Source organism: Lolium perenne, chromosome 7 (genome assembly GCF_019359855.2).
Source record: "Lolium perenne isolate Kyuss_39 chromosome 7, Kyuss_2.0, whole genome shotgun sequence".
In the NCBI taxonomy this organism is placed as follows: domain Eukaryota; kingdom Viridiplantae; phylum Streptophyta; class Magnoliopsida; order Poales; family Poaceae; genus Lolium; species Lolium perenne.
The window spans coordinates 253,655,228-253,665,419 of record NC_067250.2 but is presented as its reverse complement, the minus strand read 5'-3'; the positions used below and the strand labels follow the sequence as shown (position 1 = coordinate 253,665,419).

Genomic DNA, 10,192 nt, shown 5'->3' with positions numbered 1-10,192 from the left:
CGAAGCTGCCTCGGCTGCCCTCTCCCGCACTCCTGGATAGGACTGCCAAGGTTGCTGCTGGCGCGATATCTTCTGGAACTGAAGTCCTTGGGCTCGATGCGTTTGAACTAGGGAGGCGAAGAAACCCTCTGGAATCGATGATGAAGTGAACACCACCGAAAGTAGTATCCATGTTGCCGCGTGATTCTGCAGAGATCAGATGCGACGCCTCGGTGTGCGGTACGAACTCGAAGGACCCACAGCGAACTGAATCTTTCGGATCTGACGGTGTTGGCGACTCGAGCACGAACGCCGCAGACGTGACTGGTACTGCCGATGACCTGCCTTGTGCCGACGGGCTTCCCACAGACGGCGCCAATTGTCGAGGGTATTCCTCGGCAATGCCCTCCGATTGGGGCTTAGGGTTGATGGAATCTCGTAGGCTGACACGAGACATCGGTTAACAGACAAGCGGGGAGAGCGATTTACCCAGGTTCGGGGCCCTCGATGAGGTAAAACCCTTACGTCCTGCCTGTCTGATCTTGATTGTGAAAGTATCGGGTTACAATGGGGTGCCGAAGGTTTCGGCTGTGATCTCGTCGAGAGGCTAAGTGCTGCGGCTACCTAGCTCTAAACTTGTGGTGGCTAAAGTTGCTAAGATTGATCATCGCTCGGCAGTCCCTCTCCTGGCCTTTATATAGGAGGCCAGGTCTCAAGAGAACTGTCCGGGTACGACTAGGTTTACAAAAGACCTAGCTCTAAGCTTTCCTTGTTCGGCTCCTCTCTGCCTTGTTCTTCAGGGAATCTTCTCCAGCACCATCCTAGTGGCCCACCTTGCCATCGGGTGTCTTCATGGGCCTCCAGTTGGGCCGCACAGGATAGGGCAATGTCAGTTACCCGAAGGGTAATGCCCACGTCAAATAGAGAGAAGGAACATTTCACAAACTAATATATAATTGGGAACATGATTTTACACAAACTAAGACATAGTTTGGAACATGGTTTTCACAAACTAATACATGGTTAAAACATTGCAAAATGAGGAAACCTAACTAGTGTTGGCATCGCAGATTTCGTATGTTCGCTGCCAACAAAAAACCCTCTCAAGCACTCTCAATCACCCAAACTGGAAAATCCAGCTGGTAATTCTAGCCTTGTTGGTCCTTTCGAGGAAGAACATATAGAAATCTCCGTTCCTATTTTCGCTGCGAAGAAAGAATACTCGGCGTGTTTAATCGTCCTCCTCATCGTCGGCGCCGTGGTAGTGTCGGCGCCATCACATGTCATCGAACACCTTGAGGCTCATATCCGCGTCGCCTAGGTAGGAGAATGTGAGCACGCAGCCGGCTTGGAGGTCGTGGTAGCGCGTGAACTTCTCCCAGCCGGTGTGGAGGTACATCTTGCCGCGCCCGTCGAAGAGCACGTCCACCGGCCACCGGCAGCAGTCGCAGCCAGTCTTCTGCAGGTGCAGCGCGGCCGGCTCGTTGCCAGCGACGAACTCGGCGAACTTGTCCGGCAGCCTCTGGATGCCGAGTGGGTCGCCGTTGAGGACGACGACGAACTCGAACAACACTTGGTACTCTTCCTGCAGGTACGACGATGAAGACGACAACATCGCAGGCGGCGGCGACCGTGCAGCTCTGCCGCGGCCACGACGATGACCACGGCCACGACCTCGGCCTCGGCCTCTGCCTCTACCAGCCATGGTATCGCCTCTTGAGATGGTGGTGGTTAGGGTTGGGGAGAGAGGCGCTAGGGTTTGTGTGTGAGGGACGATGCGAGAGCGCCCCCTTTTTATAGGCCGGAGGGAGGCAGGGGAGCGGTGGCGCTCATTAACGCCGGCACGGAGAGCTAGGCGCGACGAGACACTTCGGCGCGCCTCTACGGAAACTGCATCGTCGCTGCGCGCCAATAACTTCCATCGCGAGGTAGGCGATGGTTAGGTTAAACTTGAATGTGCCGCTAACGTGTTGGGCCCGCGTCTCCTCGCCTCGCATTTCGTTGTGTCCGACGTGCCCGGAGCATCCCCTATGGAGCGGAGACGGGCTAGGGGCACCAGACACCTTATTGGACCGCGCCGGACAGAAGGAGGCTTTGGGACGCGCGCGTGGGAACGAAATTTTGTCCCTAAATACCTTTAGGGCCCGCTTTGGGGACGCGGCTGGAGATGTTCCTAGGCTATATATACATGTTGCCTAGATTAAAATCCAAGATTTTACCTTAATGGTAGAATACGCATATGATGATGCGAGCCGTATTACTCATGGGAGGTGTCTTGTTAAAGATTAGGCTCCTCTACATCTCGTCGTTGCTTAGTTGTTGTTGCGTGTGTGTGGTCTCTTGGTAGCCTCCAACGTAGGGGCAACAGGGGACTCATATTAGACTGAATCTGATAGCTAGCAATACTTAAACACACTGTGCTCAGCTCACTGTCCATCTTTATTTTCTCTGAATCGAACTTTTACATTCATATCACGGCTATACATGCAATTCTTATTCGGTGTACTAAGCGGAAGTACACGATATACGATATCAGTAATGGTTAAGTAAGGCCGTGGCAGTAACTTGTACTGCTAGTGCAAGGCATGCATCATTATCAAGGTCGTCCAATCCCCCTATCGTTCGGGGGAGGAGCTCCTCCGCGGTAGGGTGGATAATAAGGACGGCCGGGGTAGGGGATATACGGACCGCCTGGGTAGCGCCCGCAGGGACGTCCACGGGGGCACACCGCGGGGCGGTTAGGATCGAACGCACCACCTGCAAGGAAAACGCAAGCATTTTCCATGGATATTCAGTCATAAGTAACAAGAACTTAGAACGCTAGAATATAGGAGGAGATGCTTGGCGATGAAGAGGATGAAATGAACAGTTTGGAAGCACTGACGTCCGATATCCTGCTGGACGGCTCCGAGGCAGACGGAGCTGCTCGTGATCACCATGGAGACGACGAACAGTGCGATCTGGAGGAGCACCATGAAACGGGCAGCTCTAGCGAATGACGCCATGGTTTGTGCTTACTTTGTGTGGGCTACTAGCTATGTGGTGATCGAGCTGTGTCACTAGTTCGAGGCTTCGAGCTGTGCATATCCTGCTGCGCGCTCAATGCCCGTATTTATAGACGTCAATCCCAACGGGAAAGAAAAATATCATCTTCGCCCCTAAATGCCCATATACGTTTTCTCGAGCATTTTTGAGCTCGAGAGGTCAAGCTGTTGGAGCTGCGGCGCTGGTGCATTTTGCTGTCGAAGCCACTCATTTTGAGGGGTACACTGCGCGATTCATCAAATTTCTCTGGTTAGTCAAGGCCGGCGAGTGAGTGAGTGGTGACAACTAGGCCGTGCACGACCGGCAAGAGAGAAATGGGTGAGCCGATGACTCAACTCAGCGACGACCCGAGCCTCGGGCCGTCTTGCCATGCAGGAAAAGCTATAGGCAGTGCTATAGCTGAACCATGTAGATCTGCTTCGCAATTCGAAGAAAAATTGAATCATCGTCCTCAGTGTACCACACTATGGATGGCAACTTATAAATCGGCGAACCAGAAATTATCGTATTCACACACCCATCTAGTAACATTAGAACAGATGGTCGTCCATCTTCTCCCATGTTTGCAAGCGGAGGGGCACTTGCCCTGCGCTCGCTGGAATAAAAAGTGGCCAAACGAACATCGCCAGAGTCTGAACGGACGTGACGAAGACTGTGAACACCATTAGGCCCCTCACACTGAACGAGAGCTAGGCTTTGTGTAACCAGATCAAAATGAATTTCATTGTTCCCCATCCAAGACAACCAATGAATGGTGCTACCAAAAAGTATACTGGCATCATGTAAAGCTTGACAAGCCACAAAGGATGGCCCAAATATTGTTGGGACATCATGACATTCACCGCTTGAGAAGACACTTGCGATGACAAAACCCTTATCGTCTTCCCTATAGGTGCCTGCCAAGACAATTGTAACAGGGCTCCAGACGCATTGGTCATGCACATGGTTCGCCGCGTCGTTGCTACACAACACCGCCCAGTAGCGGCACAAAGTCTTTTCATTGAAGAACTGCTGCGACACCCTAATTTCGCAGAAGCTCTTAATGATGGGGTCCTAAACGATGAAACATTTCTTATCCATGTGCTCAAAGGGTAAGCGCCCATGTCGACAGTCTTTGAGATCCCATCCGTTGTAATGGCGGTGTTCGTAATCATTCCGCAAGAAGCAAATCTGGTTCAAAACCATAATGTCCGCGGTGGATCTGAATGCGACTTTTAAGAACCATGCCTGAAGCCGCAGGCAAGGCCGAGGACATGAGTCTTACGTTGGTGGATGCAGTAGAGATGACGTAACTTATTGTTAGTCATGATGCTTCGCCAGCTCTTGCATACGGCGGCTGCGCTCTAGGGGCATGGTGGCTGTGGGGGCACACGGAGAAGGATCTCGGCAAGGAGGTCCTCGCCTTCGAACGGATTCGCTTGCGACGATGATGGTGAGGAGGGTTGGTGGTGATGGCTGCTGTTGCTAGTGCCCTCGTCTTCGAGCGGAGTTGCACGTGACGGCGACGAGGGTCGCCGGCGGCGGCTGCTGCGGCTAGTCATGCGGTCTGAATGGTGGAGTGGAACCGTCAGAGTGTGGAACCGCAAGCGAGAGATTTTTGAATAGAGGGTTAATTAATAGATTGCCACAGAAAAATAGTGATCATAAATGACTAGTTAATCGTGGGTGGCCGATTTTATGAACGAACCAGCAGGGGCAAAGAAGATATCCTGTTGCGAAGGGAAAGAAGACGAAACTTGCTAGCGCTAGCCGTGCCGCATTGCCACCCGTAACATTGGGCTACTAAAACATTCCAACGACGTTTGATATCTCTAGTCGTCACATATACAACCTGTGTAGCCAACAAAGCCGCGATAATACAAACATCGCTGCTAGGAGTGAAAATCAATTTATGATTCACTCTAACTGCTCCTCAATATTGTACGTATAACCATTGACGGCCGCGGAAAAAAATATGTGTCACTAGATTTTGGTACGAACCAGCGATGGACAAATTTCACTTATTTGTCACCAAGTTTTTGAGCCCCCCAAGTTGGACCGCGAAGCAACGACCAACAACGTAATTTTATTTTGCGCGTCAGCCGTACGGGTTGCGGAAACAAGAAAACGACGAGCCCGTCACAGGTAAGGCCTACCAGCAGCGGACCTTCGGTTTTGCTTCACGGGTGTTGTTGCGGCTATAAGCCCTTTCCCAGTAGTGGAATCACACAGAACGAGTTGAATAGCTTTGTCGGTAACGAGATTGAACTATGTATGATGATACCGACGATCATATCTCGGACGAACGTCAGTATCGATGTAACACAAGGAAATGGACTCAACGTAATGGTTCAACGACGATCATATCTTCATGGAGTACATAGAGATCACTATGGTTCTCCAAACCCACCTGGTGATCACTGATCGGAGAGTGGTCTCGATAGTGTCTGTGTTGTTCCCAAACAGTAGGGCAACACACTTACGGGTTCAACGAAACTAAATATAGTTTTGGATTCATCGAAATAGAGAGAGAAAGCCAGAAAGGATTGCGGAGTATCCGTAGGGTATTCGGAGTGATTTGGGATGTCTCTCGGATCGATGGCAATTAAATAATATGTATTATATATTAACTAATTTAATTAATATCTATATTAATGATTTATTTAATAATAAAAGGTTGCACACCCTAAATGGGTGTCACCCGAAAGGGAGGCCCAGAAGGGGTACTGGTCGGCCACCCCATGGGCCAAGGGGTCAGCCAGCCGGGGTCAGTGGGGTGGGGGGAGGGGCCCGGCCGGCGCACCACCTCCTCCCCTCCTTTTGTCCTACCTTGCCAAACCAAGAGCCCTAGTCCCCCTAATCCCCCTATATATAGTGGATAGGTGGAGGCAGGAAAATACACAATTAATTATAGAAATTTATCTCTGCTTTCCTTCTCCACGCGGTTCCTTCAAGAGCTACGTAGAGAGGGAGAAAACCCTACCTAGTACGCGAGAGCGCTGCTGGGATCCAGATCCAGAAGATCTAGTTTTGCAACTCTACTAGAACGGAGTCGGGAGCATCCTTGGACACCGTACGTGTGCAAAACCTACGAGGTGCGGCACTTGACGTCGAAGCAAGGAGATTGAACACGACCCCGAGGTCAACGACGAGTACGAGTACATGAACCACGTTCTAGCAGAACTTTAACCGCTTTCGGTCTATGAGGGTACGTCAACGAAACCATCTGCTATATAGATCATGGGCAATCGGAGAAACATTAGTTAGAATTTTCTTTGTTTTCTGCTACGAATCCCCTACACCGTTCCATACCCTAATCTAAAAAATTATACCTGTTTATGATCCAATTCTTCCATCTAAGCTAAGCATTATCAGACAGAGAACCAACTCGACCCAGGAAAAGGACAACTTCCTCAAAAAAATAAGAACTCGATCATATGCAATGTCATAACCGTCATAGTAGCTAGACTAGCGGTTGTATCCTGACCATGGCGTGTAGTGTAGGTGAACTCACATTTCATTGATGAACTTGACAGCGGCGAGCACGACGGTGATGTCCAGGAGGTGCACGCTATATGAGTCCACAGTGAGCGCATGGCAACGGCGAAGGAGGCGGTCGAGGTAGATGTACGCCGCCACGAAGCACCGATATGTCGGGCTTCACCGCGCCCAGAACGCCGACGCATTACCCCCGGCCCCACCACCGTGTCGTTGTGCTCCATGACACACTTCAGGAGGGTTGAGAGGACGCCCACTACCCGTGGATTGTACGCCGCAGCTAGATCCTCCTCCTCAGCCATGATGGTTTATCATCTCACCGCTGCCACTGCTCCGAGGCGAAATCGTGGTGGAGGATCCACTGCGCCACCTCAAAAGCATCCATTTTCCTCCAGGGGAGTGGATGCCCAGATGGAGGGCCGGGGCAGAGGATCGGGAGCAGGGAGCGGGTGGAGGGAGCGAGTGAGGACCGTAAGGAGGCGCGGGTGAGTTGGGATGGCATGGTTGTCAACCATCGGATTACGCCAACCGATCCGAATCAAGGGAAAAAGATTTAACATTTAGGCTAGTTGAGTGGATGGAGGTGCGGAGGAGAAAACCCGAAGGAGGGATCGAGATCAATTTGGCCTAAGATGGAGTGAGAGGAGGCACATGGGAACTGCACAGCGTGGGCGCGGACATGGTGGCCTGTGATGGTGCGGCGACGCATGGTGGCCTGGGAAGCGAACTCGGAGCAAGCGAGGGAGGAAGATGGATGGACTAGAGCGTTTATCGGAATTTTCTGAGGATGTTTTTGCAAAATTACCCATCCAACAACTTCCCCGGGACGGAGAGAGTAGTTAATACTCTAAAGGAGAAAATTACATCTTGATGTATAATATTTTAGGGTTATGAGCAGAGTTGATGCAAAACAAAACATTTAAGAATCCATATTTCCTTCGACAAAACCAGGGCAAGGCCACGCAAAAAAAAAATAGTGATGCTAGTTTCTATGAAGGAGTTAGAATATTTGCCTGAGAGCTTATCCTTTTGATCCGGATCTTGATCCACTTTTGTCCAAATGCTAAAAGTGCTGAAGCAATTGCAGGATTGGAGACTGTACGGTTCATCCTCTCTAATTTTCCCTCACCTGTCAACGTAAGAAATGGTTGTGCTTCTCTTATTACTGAATTAACCGGGGAGAGGCCAAACTAATGGGCTATATCTCAAATTGTTGTGGATATTACACATCTTCAAATTTCTATTTAATTATGTGAGGCAAAAAATCTTTTTTTTTTGTGTTTGAAGGACTTTCCAGACATCAAGAAATTCAAGGAAAAATACTTATTTATGTCTTTTCAATGGCAAAAACCACAAATACTCGGAGTCACTGGGAGGTCCAATATGGGGAAAAGAGGCCCCATGCCGTGACCCTCTAGGCATGCCACAGTATGGTTGGATCCCTGACCTTGTAGGTCATGTCGCAACACACAAACCTCACAGCAGAGGGAGTTAACTACACACCATACGTTTTTTTTGCGGGTAACTACACACCATAGGTTGATATGTTGTTCCCCTCATTTCCTTCACCAAAGCGGCTATCAGAGACGAGTAGAACATGGGATTGAGCCACCAGTTCTAGCCTGCTATGGTTCGCGTCTCACCTCTTTGACGAATCAGGTGGATGGAACTCACCAAGGGTATGCAAACCTCACATATAAAGGAGGGACCTAACTGCAAATAATTAAGGTCATGAGTTGATACATATAGTTGCATCCGTATTGCCATTAGAGCACGACTTTGTTGCAGCTGGATGTAATTGGTATCTTCGCGATATTAATATTTTATTTTTATCGAAAAATGAGTTGATACATATAGTTACACACATAAACAAACTACTGCAACCACAAAAGAAATCCATCAACTCATTTCACATCAAAGCTTAATTCGGCCGGCAGCCTTCATGCCTAGAGTACACAATAGCACGATGAGAGTCTTCCGGTTGCTGCTAGACTGAATCAAATAGGAAGCAACACTTAGCTATACAGTTCGCTCTCATCAATGTCTTTTATTAATTCTGAACCGAAGTTTCATGTTCGCACAACCATGCATATTGATATCAGGGCCAGGCATCCAGTTTTATTTGAAGTTTTAAAACATAAGTACACGAGACAATATTGCTGCCGATTCAGTGCAAGATCGTGGTAGTAACTTGCACTGCTAGAGGGAGACATGATGCATCAAGGCCGTCCAATTCCTCCGTTGTTTGGGGGAGGGGGTCCGCGGGTGTAGGGCTGACCAGGCGACGGGCACGGTTTCCTGGCGCACGGAGGATGGTTAGGGTTCAAAGAAGGGTAGCCGATTCCTCCTGGAGAAAAACGCGAGCATCCATGGTTAATTATTTTGTCAGAACTTCTCAAGCCAGAATTTCAGAATGCTAGGATAAGGACCATATATGTTTCATGATGGAGAAGGAAACTGCGACGATGAAAAGAGGATGAAATGAGCAATTTCGAAGCACTAACCACTGATGTCGCGAGCTCCATGGCAGACGGAGCTGTTCATGATGACGGCTGAGACGACGAACATAGCGATCTGGAGGAGCACCAGGAAACGCGCAGCTTTAGCAAAGGACCCCATATCCAAGCTCAGCTTAGCTGGCTTAGTATCCTGGTGAGTTTGAGGTGTGTATATGCTGCTGCATGCTGAAGGACGGCCCCGTATTTCTAGACACATGCATCTCGATCCCAGCGGGAAAAAAAAATCATGTTGGCCCTTGAAATTCCATACTAATGACATTCCCTGAGGATTGTAAGCTTTGGCAGCTTCTATGAATTCGTACATTTTGTCACTGGAAATATCGCTCCTGAGCAGACGTGATGACTCATTTTTCCACGGTTAGTCAAAATGCATGCAAGAGAAACGAAGCAGCTAGCAGTTGACGGGACGGGACGACCCAACAAAGCGACGACGACGACTGCCGGGTTAACTTAATCGGGTCTCCGCCTCTCTGGTCCTCTTGCCACTCAGGAAAATATCCACTTGCCGGTATTCACCAAAATTAAAGAGAATTTTCTAGATATGGGTACGTCGATAGTAAGTTACATATTTATCCGATCACTAAGTTACAGCGGAGGGGAGGGGGGGGAGTTTCTTTTGTACTGTTCATTTAAAACTTATTATTTTTGCATAAGTTACATACTTTTAAATTTGGGTATAAAAAATAGCACGCACATAGATACATGCGTCCTCTACCCGCAAATTTTTTTTTTAGAATTTTTGGAGAGCTAGAAACATAAATTTAGAGGCCGGCAAGTTACAGAGTTCATGAGTACCCATTTCCCACCGGGGGTGGATGTGCGGATTGAGGGCCGGGGCAGAGGACCGGGAGCAGGGAGCGGTGGAGGGAGCGAGGAAGGACCGGGAGGAGGTGCCAGAGAGTTGCGATCGCATGGTGATCAACCGTCTAAGTACGCCGACTGATCCAAATCAAGGGAAAAAGATTTAACATTTAGCCCGGTTGAATGGGTGGAGATGCGGGAGAGAGAACCTGAAGGAGGGAGCGAGGAATCTGGAAGGAGATGGAGCGCGAGGAGGTATGAGGGAGCTGCGGGGCGTGTGCACGGGCATGGTGGCCTGAGATGGTGCATCCTCTACCCGCAATTTTTTTTAAAATTTTTGAAGCGCAAGAAACTTAAATTTGGAGGCCGGC

At 49.4% G+C, this 10,192-nt stretch overlaps 1 long non-coding RNA gene across 1 annotated transcript; it reads right to left on the bottom strand.

Moving 5' to 3' along the window:
* Positions 1-8,379: 8,379 nt before the first annotated feature.
* LOC127313381 (uncharacterized) lies at positions 8,380-9,433 on the bottom strand. Its single transcript, XR_007858952.2, has 2 exons — positions 9,006-9,433; positions 8,380-8,848 (listed from the first exon to the last, which is right to left on the bottom strand). It is a non-coding gene; the product is annotated as an uncharacterized lncRNA (long non-coding RNA).
* Between the last annotated feature and the right edge of the window lie 759 nt (positions 9,434-10,192).